This window comes from Triturus cristatus, chromosome 4_1, assembly GCF_964204655.1.
Source record: "Triturus cristatus chromosome 4_1, aTriCri1.1, whole genome shotgun sequence".
Taxonomy (NCBI): Eukaryota; Metazoa; Chordata; class Amphibia; order Caudata; family Salamandridae; genus Triturus; species Triturus cristatus.
Window position 1 is genome coordinate 121,859,975 of NC_140585.1, and position 14,073 is coordinate 121,874,047.

The following is a 14,073-nucleotide window of genomic DNA, read 5'->3' on the forward strand; positions in this document are numbered from 1 at the left end:
GAAGTGTAAAACATCCCCTAGGTGTAGTTAAGGCATCAGTTAGGAGTGAACTGAACACTCATGTTATGGGCAATTAGACTTAAAATAAAGTGTGGACAGCAGTAACGTTACTTTTGAAATGTGATGCTGAGTGAGTACACAGGGGAATTAGCTCAAATGGTAGAGCGCTCGCTTAGCATGCGAGAGGTAGCGGGATCGATGCCCGCCTTCTCCATTTTAAAATTTGCATACATTTTACTTTTTAACTTGTAATTGCCATGGTTGTTGCAGAGTAAGAACAGAAAAGTCACAGATGGCTTTCAAATTTGGTGTCATTATAACAACTAAAGTGGTTTAATCAAAAGTGTTTAGGTATTCTATAGCACGTGAGAGGAATTTGATTTCTTATGCAATCTCAAAATGAAAATTTCACACCTTCCATTTTCATTTCGTCTTATTTTACTTGACATTCTTTCCTCTGAAGGATGTATAAAAGTGAAGTTCCTTGCAAAACAAGAGCAGAGGAATATCCAGAAACAGTTTTCCTTAATAAAAAATGATGAGTCTGCATACCATATTTAAGTGGGAGCCCGGCTAGCTCAGTCGGTAGAGCATGAGACTCTTAATCTCAGGGTCGTGGGTTCGAGCCCCACGTTGGGCGAAAACGAGTATTTTTTGCTGGATGATAGCATTGGCTCTCATAATATGGTGATTAATCTTGCATTAGACATGCACTAACTCCTAAAAATTGTATCTCCCTTGGTTACTCATTCATGAGAAATGTATCTCCAAGATTAGGTAGGGCCTGAGTCTAGGTTAACATGCAGTGATATCACTCCTATTCAAGTACTAAACATGCCAACCTGAAATGTAAAACATCCCCTAGGTGTAGTTAATGCATCAGTTAGGAGTGAACTGAACACTCATGTTATGGGCAATTAGACTTAAAATAAAGTGTGGACAGCAGTAACGTTACTTTTGAAATGTGATGCTTAGTGAGCACACAGGGGAATTAGCTCAAATGGTAGAGCGCTCGCTTAGCATGTGAGAGGTAGCGGGATCGATGCCCGCATTCTCCATTTTAAAAATTGCATACATTTTACTTTTTAACTTGTAATTGCCATGGTTGTTGCAGAGTAAGAACAGAAAAGTCACAGATGGCTTTCAAATTTGGTGTCATTATAACAACTAAAGTGGTTTAATCAAAAGTGTTTAGGTATTCTATAGCACGTGAGAGGAATTTGATTTCTTATGCAATCTCAAAATGAAAATTTCACACCTTCCATTTTCATTTCGTCTTATTTTACTTGACATTCTTTCCTCTGAAGGATGTATAAAAGTGAAGTTCCTTGCAAAACAAGAGCAGAGGAATATCCAGAAACAGTTTTCCTTAATAAAAAATGATGAGTCTGCATACCATATTTAAGTGGGAGCCCGGCTAGCTCAGTCGGTAGAGCATGAGACTCTTAATCTCAGGGTCGTGGGTTCGAGCCCCACGTTGGGCGAAAACCAGTATTTTTTGCTGGATGATAGCATTGGCTCTCATAATATGGTGATTAATCTTGCATTAGACATGCACTAACTCCTAAAAATTGAATCTCCCTTGGTTACTCATTCATGAGAAATGTATCTCCAAGATTAGGTAGGGCCTGAGTCTAGGTTAACATGCAGTGATATCACTCCTATTCAAGTACTAAACATGCCAACCTGAAATGTAAAACATCCCCTAGGTGTAGTTAATGCATCAGTTAGGAGTGAACTGAACACTCATGTTATGGGCAATTAGACTTAAAATAAAGTGTGGACAGCAGTAACGTTACTTTTGAAATGTGATGCTGAGTGAGCACACAGGGGAATTAGCTCAAATGGTAGAGCGCTCGCTTAGCATGCGAGAGGTAGCGGGATCGATGCCCGCATTCTCCATTTTAAAATTTGCATACATTTTACTTTTTAACTTGTAATTGCCATGGTTGTTGCAGAGTAAGAACAGAAAAGTCACAGATGGCTTTCAAATTTGGTGTCATTATAACAACTAAAGTGGTTTAATCAAAAGTGTTTAGGTATTCTATAGCACGTGAGAGGAATTTGATTTCTTATGCAATCTCAAAATGAAAATTTCACACCTTCCATTTTCATTTCGTCTTATTTTACTTGACATTCTTTCCTCTGAAGGATGTATAAAAGTGAAGTTCCTTGCAAAACAAGAGCAGAGGAATATCCAGAAACGGTTTTCCTTAATAAAAAATGATGAGTCTGCATACCATATTTAAGTGGGAGCCCGGCTAGCTCAGTCGGTAGAGCATGAGACTCTTAATATCAGGGTCGTGGGTTCGAGCCCCACGTTTGGCGAAAACGAGTATTTTTTGCTGGATGATTGCATTGGCTCTCATAATATGGTGATTAATCTTGCATTAGACATGCACTAACTCCTAAAAATTGTATCTCCCTTGGTTACTCATTCATGAGAAATGTATCTCCAAGATTAGGTAGGGCCTGAGTCTAGGTTAACATACAGTGATATCACTCCTATTCAAGTACTAAACATGCCAACCTGAAGTGTAAAACATCCCCTAGGTGTAGTTAAGGCATCAGTTAGGAGTGAACTGAACACTCATGTTATGGGCAATTAGACTTAAAATAAAGTGTGGACAGCAGTAACGTTACTTTTGAAATGTGATGCTGAGTGAGCACACAGGGGAATTAGCTCAAATGGTAGAGCGCTCGCTTAGCATGCGAGAGGTAGCGGGATCGATGCCCGCATTCTCCATTTTAAAATTTGCATACATTTTACTTTTTAACTTGTAATTGCCATAGTTGTTGCAGAGTAAGAACAGAAAAGTCACAGATGGCTTTCAAATTTGGTGTCATTATAACAACTAAAGTGGTTTAATCAAAAGTGTTTAGGTATTCTATAGCACGTGAGAGGAATTTGATTTCTTATGCAATCTCAAAATGAAAATTTCACACCTTCCATTTTCATTTCGTCTTATTTTACTTGACATTCTTTCCTCTGAAGGATGTATAAAAGTGAAGTTCCTTGCAAAACAAGAGCAGAGGAATATCCAGAAACAGTTTTCCTTAATAAAAAATGATGAGTCTGCATACCATATTTAAGTGGGAGCCCGGCTAGCTCAGTCGGTAGAGCATGAGACTCTTAATCTCAGGGTCGTGGGTTCGAGCCCCACGTTGGGCGAAAACGAGTATTTTTTGCTGGATGATAGCATTGGCTCTCATAATATGGTGATTAATCTTGCATTAGACATGCACTAACTCCTAAAAATTGTATCTCCCTTGGTTACTCATTCATGAGAAATGTATCTCCAAGATTAGGTAGGGCCTGAGTCTAGGTTAACATGCAGTGATATCACTCCTATTCAAGTACTAAACATGCCAACCTGAAATGTAAAACATCCCCTAGGTGTAGTTAATGCATCAGTTAGGAGTGAACTGAACACTCATGTTATGGGCAATTAGACTTAAAATAAAGTGTGGACAGCAGTAACGTTACTTTTGAAATGTGATGCTGAGTGAGCACACAGGGGAATTAGCTCAAATGGTAGAGCGCTCGCTTAGCATGTGAGAGGTAGCGGGATCGATGCCCGCATTCTCCATTTTAAAATTTGCATACATTTTACTTTTTAACTTGTAATTGCCATGGTTGTTGCAGAGTAAGAACAGAAAAGTCACAGATGGCTTTCAAATTTGGTGTCATTATAACAACTAAAGTGGTTTAATCAAAAGTGTTTAGGTATTCTATAGCACGTGAGAGGAATTTGATTTCTTATGCAATCTCAAAATGAAAATTTCACACCTTCCATTTTCATTTCGTCTTATTTTACTTGACATTCTTTCCTCTGAAGGATGTATAAAAGTGAAGTTCCTTGCAAAACAAGAGCAGAGGAATATCCAGAAACAGTTTTCCTTAATAAAAAATGATGAGTCTGCATACCATATTTAAGTGGGAGCCCGGCTAGCTCAGTCGGTAGAGCATGAGACTCTTAATCTCAGGGTCGTGGGTTCGAGCCCCACGTTGGGCGAAAACGAGTATTTTTTGCTGGATGATAGCATTGGCTCTCATAATATGGTGATTAATCTTGCATTAGACATGCACTAACTCCTAAAAATTGTATCTCCCTTGGTTACTCATTCATGAGAAATGTATCTCCAAGATTAGGTAGGGCCTGAGTCTAGGTTAACATGCAGTGATATCACTCCTATTCAAGTACTAAACATGCCAACCTGAAATGTAAAACATCCCCTAGGTGTAGTTAATGCATCAGTTAGGAGTGAACTGAACACTCATGTTATGGGCAATTAGACTTAAAATAAAGTGTGGACAGCAGTAACGTTACTTTTGAAATGTGATGCTGAGTGAGCACACAGGGGAATTAGCTCAAATGGTAGAGCGCTCGCTTAGCATGTGAGAGGTAGCGGGATCGATGCCCGCATTCTCCATTCCAAAATTTGCATACATTTTACTTTTTAACTTGTAATTGCCATGGTTGTTGCAGAGTAAGAACAGAAAAGTCACAGATGGCTTTCAAATTTGGTGTCATTATAACAACTAAAGTGGTTTAATCAAAAGTGTTTAGGTATTCTATAGCACGTGAGAGGAATTTGATTTCTTATGCAATCTCAAAATGAAAATTTCACACCTTCCATTTTCATTTCGTCTTATTTTACTTGACATTCTTTCCTCTGAAGGATGTATAAAAGTGAAGTTCCTTGCAAAACAAGAGCAGAGGAATATCCAGAAACGGTTTTCCTTAATAAAAAATGATGAGTCTGCATACCATATTTAAGTGGGAGCCCGGCTAGCTCAGTCGGTAGAGCATGAGACTCTTAATCTCAGGGTCGTGGGTTCGAGCCCCACGTTGGGCGAAAACGAGTATTTTTTGCTGGATGATAGCATTGGCTCTCATAATATGGTGATTAATCTTGCATTAGACATGCACTAACTCCTAAAAATTGTATCTCCCTTGGTTACTCATTCATGAGAAAGGTATCTCCAAGATTAGGTAGGGCCTGAGTCTAGGTTAACATGCAGTGATATCACTCCTATTCAAGTACTAAACATGCCAACCTGAAGTGTAAAACATCCCCTAGGTGTAGTTAAGGCATCAGTTAGGAGTGAACTGAACACTCATGTTATGGGCAATTAGACTTAAAATAAAGTGTGGACAGCAGTAACGTTACTTTTGAAATGTGATGCTGAGTGAGCACACAGGGTAATTAGCTCAAATGGTAGAGTGCTCGCTTAGCATGCGAGAGGTAGCGGGATCGATGCCCGCATTCTCCATTCTAAAATTTGCATACATTTTACTTTTTAACTTGTAATTGCCATGGTTGTTGAAGAGTAAGAACAGAAAAGTCACAGATGGCTTTCAAATTTGGTGTCATTATAACAACTAAAGTGGTTTAATCAAAAGTGTTTAGGTATTCTATAGCACGTGAGAGGAATTTGATTTGTTATGCAATCTCAAAATGAAAATTTCACACCTTCCATTTTCATTTCGTCTTATTTTACTTGACATTCTTTCCTCTGAAGGATGTATAAAAGTGAAGTTCCTTGCAAAACAAGAGCAGAGGAATATCCAGAAACGGTTTTCCTTAATAAAAAATGATGAGTCTGCATACCATATTTAAGTGGGAGCCCGGCTAGCTCAGTCGGTAGAGCATGAGACTCTTAATATCAGGGTCGTGGGTTCGAGCCCCACGTTGGGCGAAAACGAGTATTTTTTGCTGGATGATTGCATTGGCTCTCATAATATGGTGATTAATCTTGCATTAGACATGCACTAACTCCTAAAAATTGTATCTCCCTTGGTTACTCATTCATGAGAAATGTATCTCCAAGATTAGGTAGGGCCTGAGTCTAGGTTAACATGCAGTGATATCACTCCTATTCAAGTACTAAACATGCCAACCTGAAATGTAAAACATCCCCTAGGTGTAGTTATTGCATCAGTTAGGAGTGAACTGAACACTCATGTTATGGGCAATTAGACTTAAAATAAAGTGTGGACAGCAGTAACGTTACTTTTGAAATGTGATGCTGAGTGAGCACACAGGGGAATTAGCTCAAATGGTAGAGCGCTCGCTTAGCATGCGAGAGGTAGCGGGATCGATGCCCGCATTCTCCATTTTAAAATTTGCATACATTTTACTTTTTAACTTGTAATTGCCATAGTTGTTGCAGAGTAAGAACAGAAAAGTCACAGATGGCTTTCAAATTTGGTGTCATTATAACAACTAAAGTGGTTTAATCAAAAGTGTTTAGGTATTCTATAGCACGTGAGAGGAATTTGATTTCTTATGCAATCTCAAAATGAAAATTTCACACCTTCCATTTTCATTTCGTCTTATTTTACTTGACATTCTTTCCTCTGAAGGATGTATAAAAGTGAAGTTCCTTGCAAAACAAGAGCAGAGGAATATCCAGAAACGGTTTTCCTTAATAAAAAATGATGAGTCTGCATACCATATTTAAGTGGGAGCCCGGCTAGCTCAGTCGGTAGAGCATGAGACTCTTAATATCAGGGTCGTGGGTTCGAGCCCCACGTTGGGCGAAAACAAGTATTTTTTGCTGGATGATTGCATTGGCTCTCATAATATGGTGATTAATCTTGCATTAGACATGCACTAACTCCTAAAAATTGTATCTCCCTTGGTTACTCATTCATGAGAAATGTATCTCCAAGATTAGGTAGGGCCTGAGTCTAGGTTAACATACAGTGATATCACTCCTATTCAAGTACTAAACATGCCAACCTGAAGTGTAAAACATCCCCTAGGTGTAGTTAAGGCATCAGTTAGGAGTGAACTGAACACTCATGTTATGGGCAATTAGACTTAAAATAAAGTGTGGACAGCAGTAACGTTACTTTTGAAATGTGATGCTGAGTGAGCACACAGGGGAATTAGCTCAAATGGTAGAGCGCTCGCTTAGCATGCGAGAGGTAGCGGGATCGATGCCCGCATTCTCCATTTTAAAATTTGCATACATTTTACTTTTTAACTTGTAATTGCCATGGTTGTTGCAGAGTAAGAACAGAAAAGTCACAGATGGCTTTCAAATTTGGTGTCATTATAACAACTAAAGTGGTTTAATCAAAAGTGTTTAGGTATTCTATAGCACGTGAGAGGAATTTGATTTCTTATGCAATCTCAAAATGAAAATTTCACACCTTCCATTTTCATTTCGTCTTATTTTACTTGACATTCTTTCCTCTGAAGGATGTATAAAAGTGAAGTTCCTTGCAAAACAAGAGCAGAGGAATATCCAGAAACAGTTTTCCTTAATAAAAAATGATGAGTCTGCATACCATATTTAAGTGGGAGCCCGGCTAGCTCAGTCGGTAGAGCATGAGACTCTTAATCTCAGGGTCGTGGGTTCGAGCCCCACGTTGGGCGAAAACGAGTATTTTTTGCTGGATGATAGCATTGGCTCTCATAATATGGTGATTAATCTTGCATTAGACATGCACTAACTCCTAAAAATTGTATCTCCCTTGGTTACTCATTCATGAGAAATGTATCTCCAAGATTAGGTAGGGCCTGAGTCTAGGTTAACATGCAGTGATATCACTCCTATTCAAGTACTAAACATGCCAACCTGAAATGTAAAACATCCCCTAGGTGTAGTTAATGCATCAGTTAGGAGTGAACTGAACACTCATGTTATGGGCAATTAGACTTAAAATAAAGTGTGGACAGCAGTAACGTTACTTTTGAAATGTGATGCTGAGTGAGCACACAGGGGAATTAGCTCAAATGGTAGAGCGCTCGCTTAGCATGTGAGAGGTAGCGGGATCGATGCCCGTATTCTCCATTCCAAAATTTGCATACATTTTACTTTTTAACTTGTAATTGCCATGGTTGTTGCAGAGTAAGAACAGAAAAGTCACAGATGGCTTTCAAATTTGGTGTCATTATAACAACTAAAGTGGTTTAATCAAAAGTGTTTAGGTATTCTATAGCACGTGAGAGGAATTTGATTTCTTATGCAATCTCAAAATGAAAATTTCACACCTTCCATTTTCATTTCGTCTTATTTTACTTGACATTCTTTCCTCTGAAGGATGTATAAAAGTGAAGTTCCTTGCAAAACAAGAGCAGAGGAATATCCAGAAACGGTTTTCCTTAATAAAAAATGATGAGTCTGCATACCATATTTAAGTGGGAGCCCGGCTAGCTCAGTCGGTAGAGCATGAGACTCTTAATCTCAGGGCTGTTCGAGCCCCACGTTGGGCGAAAACGAGTATTTTTTGCTGGATGATAGCATTGGCTCTCATAATATGGTGATTAATCTTGCATTAGACATGCACTAACTCCTAAAAATTGTATCTCCCTAGGTTACTCATTCATGAGAAAGGTATCTCCAAGATTAGGTAGGGCCTGAGTCTAGGTTAACATGCAGTGATATCACTCCTATTCAAGTACTAAACATGCCAACCTGAAGTGTAAAACATCCCCTAGGTGTAGTTAAGGCATCAGTTAGGAGTGAACTGAACACTCATGTTATGGGCAATTAGACTTAAAATAAAGTGTGGACAGCAGTAACGTTACATTTGAAATGTGATGCTGAGTGAGCACACAGGGGAATTAGCTCAAATGGTAGAGCGCTCGCTTAGCATGCGAGAGGTAGCGGGATCGATGCCCGCATTCTCCATTCTAAAATTTGCATACATTTTACTTTTTAACTTGTAATTGCCATGGTTGTTGAAGAGTAAGAACAGAAAAGTCACAGATGGCTTTCAAATTTGGTGTCATTATAACAACTAAAGTGGTTTAATCAAAAGTGTTTAGGTATTCTATAGCACGTGAGAGGAATTTGATTTCTTATGCAATCTCAAAATGAAAATTTCACACCTTCCATTTTCATTTCGTCTTATTTTACTTGACATTCTTTCCTCTGAAGGATGTATAAAAGTGAAGTTCCTTGCAAAACAAGAGCAGAGGAATATCCAGAAACGGTTTTCCTTAATAAAAAATGATGAGTCTGCATACCATATTTAAGTGGGAGCCCGGCTAGCTCAGTCGGTAGAGCATGAGACTCTTAATATCAGGGTCGTGGGTTCGAGCCCCACGTTGGGCGAAAACGAGTATTTTTTGCTGGATGATTGCATTGGCTCTCATAATATGGTGATTAATCTTGCATTAGACATGCACTAACTCCTAAAAATTGTATCTCCCTTGGTTACTCATTCATGAGAAATGTATCTCCAAGATTAGGTAGGGCCTGAGTCTAGGTTAACATACAGTGATATCACTCCTATTCAAGTACTAAACATGCCAACCTGAAGTGTAAAACATCCCCTAGGTGTAGTTAAGGCATCAGTTAGGAGTGAACTGAACACTCATGTTATGGGCAATTAGACTTAAAATAAAGTGTGGACAGCAGTAACGTTACTTTTGAAATGTGATGCTGAGTGAGCACACAGGGGAATTAGCTCAAATGGTAGAGCGCTCGCTTAGCATGCGAGAGGTAGCGGGATCGATGCCCGCATTCTCCATTTTAAAATTTGCATACATTTTACTTTTTAACTTGTAATTGCCATGGTTGTTGCAGAGTAAGAACAGAAAAGTCACAGATGGCTTTCAAATTTGGTGTCATTATAACAACTAAAGTGGTTTAATCAAAAGTGTTTAGGTATTCTATAGCACGTGAGAGGAATTTGATTTCTTATGCAATCTCAAAATGAAAATTTCACACCTTCCATTTTCATTTCGTCTTATTTTACTTGACATTCTTTCCTCTGAAGGATGTATAAAAGTGAAGTTCCTTGCAAAACAAGAGCAGAGGAATATCCAGAAACGGTTTTCCTTAATAAAAAATGATGAGTCTGCATACCATATTTAAGTGGGAGCCCGGCTAGCGCAGTCGGTAGAGCATGAGACTCTTAATATCATTGTCGTGGGTTCGAGCCCCACGTTGGGCGAAAACGAGTATTTTTTGCTGGATGATAGCATTGGCTCTCATAATATGGTGATTAATCTTGCATTAGACATGCACTAACTCCTAAAAATTGTATCTCCCTTGGTTACTCATTCATGAGAAAGGTATCTCCAAGATTAGGTAGGGCCTGAGTCTAGGTTAACATGCAGTGATATCACTCCTATTCAAGTACTAAACATGCCAACCTGAAGTGTAAAACATCCCCTAGGTGTAGTTAAGGCATCAGTTAGGAGTGAACTGAACACTCATGTTATGGGCAATTAGACTTAAAATAAAGTGTGGACAGCAGTAACGTTACTTTTGAAATGTGATGCTGAGTGAGCACACAGGGGAATTAGCTCAAATGGTAGAGCGCTCGCTTAGCATGCGAGAGGTAGCGGGATCGATGCCCGCATTCTCCATTCTAAAATTTGCATACATTTTACTTTTTAACTTGTAATTGCCATGGTTGTTGAAGAGTAAGAACAGAAAAGTCACAGATGGCTTTCAAATTTGGTGTCATTATAACAACTAAAGTGGTTTAATCAAAAGTGTTTAGGTATTCTATAGCACGTGAGAGGAATTTGATTTCTTATGCAATCTCAAAATGAAAATTTCACACCTTCCATTTTCATTTCGTCTTATTTTACTTGACATTCTTTCCTCTGAAGGATGTATAAAAGTGAAGTTCCTTGCAAAACAAGAGCAGAGGAATATCCAGAAACGGTTTTCCTTAATAAAAAATGATGAGTCTGCATACCATATTTAAGTGGGAGCCCGGCTAGCTCAGTCGGTAGAGCATGAGACTCTTAATATCAGGGTCGTGGGTTCGAGCCCCACGTTGGGCGAAAACGAGTATTTTTTGCTGGATGATTGCATTGGCTCTCATAATATGGTGATTAATCTTGCATTAGACATGCACTAACTCCTAAAAATTGTATCTCCCTTGGTTACTCATTCATGAGAAATGTATCTCCAAGATTAGGTAGGGCCTGAGTCTAGGTTAACATACAGTGATATCACTCCTATTCAAGTACTAAACATGCCAACCTGAAGTGTAAAACATCCCCTAGGTGTAGTTAAGGCATCAGTTAGGAGTGAACTGAACACTCATGTTATGGGCAATTAGACTTAAAATAAAGTGTGGACAGCAGTAACGTTACTTTTGAAATGTGATGCTGAGTGAGCACACAGGGGAATTAGCTCAAATGGTAGAGCGCTCGCTTAGCATGCGAGAGGTAGCGGGATCGATGCCCGCATTCTCCATTTTAAAATTTGCATACATTTTACTTTTTAACTTGTAATTGCCATGGTTGTTGCAGAGTAAGAACAGAAAAGTCACAGATGGCTTTCAAATTTGGTGTCATTATAACAACTAAAGTGGTTTAATCAAAAGTGTTTAGGTATTCTATAGCACGTGAGAGGAATTTGATTTCTTATGCAATCTCAAAATGAAAATTTCACACCTTCCATTTTCATTTCGTCTTATTTTACTTGACATTCTTTCCTCTGAAGGATGTATAAAAGTGAAGTTCCTTGCAAAACAAGAGCAGAGGAATATCCAGAAACAGTTTTCCTTAATAAAAAATGATGAGTCTGCATACCATATTTAAGTGGGAGCCCGGCTAGCTCAGTCGGTAGAGCATGAGACTCTTAATCTCAGGGTCGTGGGTTCGAGCCCCACGTTGGGCGAAAACGAGTATTTTTTGCTGGATGATAGCATTGGCTCTCATAATATGGTGATTAATCTTGCATTAGACATGCACTAACTCCTAAAAATTGTATCTCCCTTGGTTACTCATTCATGAGAAATGTATCTCCAAGATTAGGTAGGGCCTGAGTCTAGGTTAACATGCAGTGATATCACTCCTATTCAAGTACTAAACATGCCAACCTGAAATGTAAAACATCCCCTAGGTGTAGTTAATGCATCAGTTAGGAGTGAACTGAACACTCATGTTATGGGCAATTAGACTTAAAATAAAGTGTGGACAGCAGTAACGTTACTTTTGAAATGTGATGCTGAGTGAGCACACAGGGGAATTAGCTCAAATGGTAGAGCGCTCGCTTAGCATGTGAGAGGTAGCGGGATCGATGCCCGCATTCTCCATTCCAAAATTTGCATACATTTTACTTTTTAACTTGTAATTGCCATGGTTGTTGCAGAGTAAGAACAGAAAAGTCACAGATGGCTTTCAAATTTGGTGTCATTATAACAACTAAAGTGGTTTAATCAAAAGTGTTTAGGTATTCTATAGCACGTGAGAGGAATTTGATTTCTTATGCAATCTCAAAATGAAAATTTCACACCTTCCATTTTCATTTCGTCTTATTTTACTTGACATTCTTTCCTCTGAAGGATGTATAAAAGTGAAGTTCCTTGCAAAACAAGAGCAGAGGAATATCCAGAAACGGTTTTCCTTAATAAAAAATGATGAGTCTGGATACCATATTTAAGTGGGAGCCCGGCTAGCTCAGTCGGTAGAGCATGAGACTCTTAATCTCAGGGTCGTGGGTTCGAGCCCCACGTTGGGCGAAAACGAGTATTTTTTGCTGGATGATAGCATTGGCTCTCATAATATGGTGATTAATCTTGCATTAGACATGCACTAACTCCTAAAAATTGTATCTCCCTTGGTTACTCATTCATGAGAAAGGTATCTCCAAGATTAGGTAGGGCCTGAGTCTAGGTTAACATGCAGTGATATCACTCCTATTCAAGTACTAAACATGCCAACCTGAAGTGTAAAACATCCCCTAGGTGTAGTTAAGGCATCAGTTAGGAGTGAACTGAACACTCATGTTATGGGCAATTAGACTTAAAATAAAGTGTGGACAGCAGTAACGTTACTTTTGAAATGTGATGCTGAGTGAGCACACAGGGGAATTAGCTCAAATGGTAGAGCGCTCGCTTAGCATGCGAGAGGTAGCGGGATCGATGCCCGCATTCTCCATTCTAAAATTTGCATACATTTTACTTTTTAACTTGTAATTGCCATGGTTGTTGAAGAGTAAGAACAGAAAAGTCACAGATGGCTTTCAAATTTTGTGTCATTATAACAACTAAAGTGGTTTAATCAAAAGTGTTTAGGTATTCTATAGCACGTGAGAGGAATTTGATTTCTTATGCAATCTCAAAATGAAAATTTCACACCTTCCATTTTCATTTCGTCTTATTTTACTTGACATTCTTTCCTCTGAAGGATGTATAAAAGTGAAGTTCCTTGCAAAACAAGAGCAGAGGAATATCCAGAAACAGTTTTCCTTAATAAAAAATGATGAGTCTGCATACCATATTTAAGTGGGAGCCCGGCTAGCTCAGTTGGTAGAGCATGAGACTCTTAATCTCAGGGTCGTGGGTTCGAGCCCCACGTTGGGCGAAAACGAGTATTTTTTGCTGGATGATAGCATTGGCTCTCATAATATGGTGATTAATCTTGCATTAGACATGCACTAACTCCTAAAAATTGTATCTCCCTTGGTTACTCATTCATGAGAAATGTATCTCCAAGATTAGGTAGGGCCTGAGTCTAGGTTAACATGCAGTGATATCACTCCTATTCAAGTACTAAACATGCCAACCTGAAATGTAAAACATCCCCTAGGTGTAGTTAATGCATCAGTTAGGAGTGAACTGAACACTCATGTTATGGGCAATTAGACTTAAAATAAAGTGTGGACAGCAGTAACGTTACTTTTGAAATGTGATGCTGAGTGAGCACACAGGGGAATTAGCTCAAATGGTAGAGCGCTCGCTTAGCATGTGAGAGGTAGCGGGATCGATGCCCGCATTCTCCATTCCAAAATTTGCATACATTTTACTTTTTAACTTGTAATTGCCATGGTTGTTGCAGAGTAAGAACAGAAAAGTCACAGATGGCTTTCAAATTTGGTGTCATTATAACAACTAAAGTGGTTTAATCAAAAGTGTTTAGGTATTCTATAGCACGTGAGAGGAATTTGATTTCTTATGCAATCTCAAAATGAAAATTTCACACCTTCCATTTTCATTTCGTCTTATTTTACTTGACATTCTTTCCTCTGAAGGATGTATAAAAGTGAAGTTCCTTGCAAAACAAGAGCAGAGGAATATCCAGAAACGGTTTTCCTTAATAAAAAATGATGAGTCTGCATACCATATTTAAGTGGGAGCCCGG

At 38.8% G+C, this 14,073-nt stretch overlaps 1 non-coding gene across 1 annotated transcript; it reads left to right on the forward strand.

Annotated features, from left to right (window-relative positions):
- Window positions 1-13,223: 13,223 nt before the first annotated feature.
- Window positions 13,224-13,296, forward strand: TRNAK-CUU (transfer RNA lysine (anticodon CUU)). The gene has a single exon. It is a non-coding gene; the product is annotated as a tRNA-Lys (tRNA).
- The last annotated feature ends 777 nt before the right edge of the window (window positions 13,297-14,073 follow it).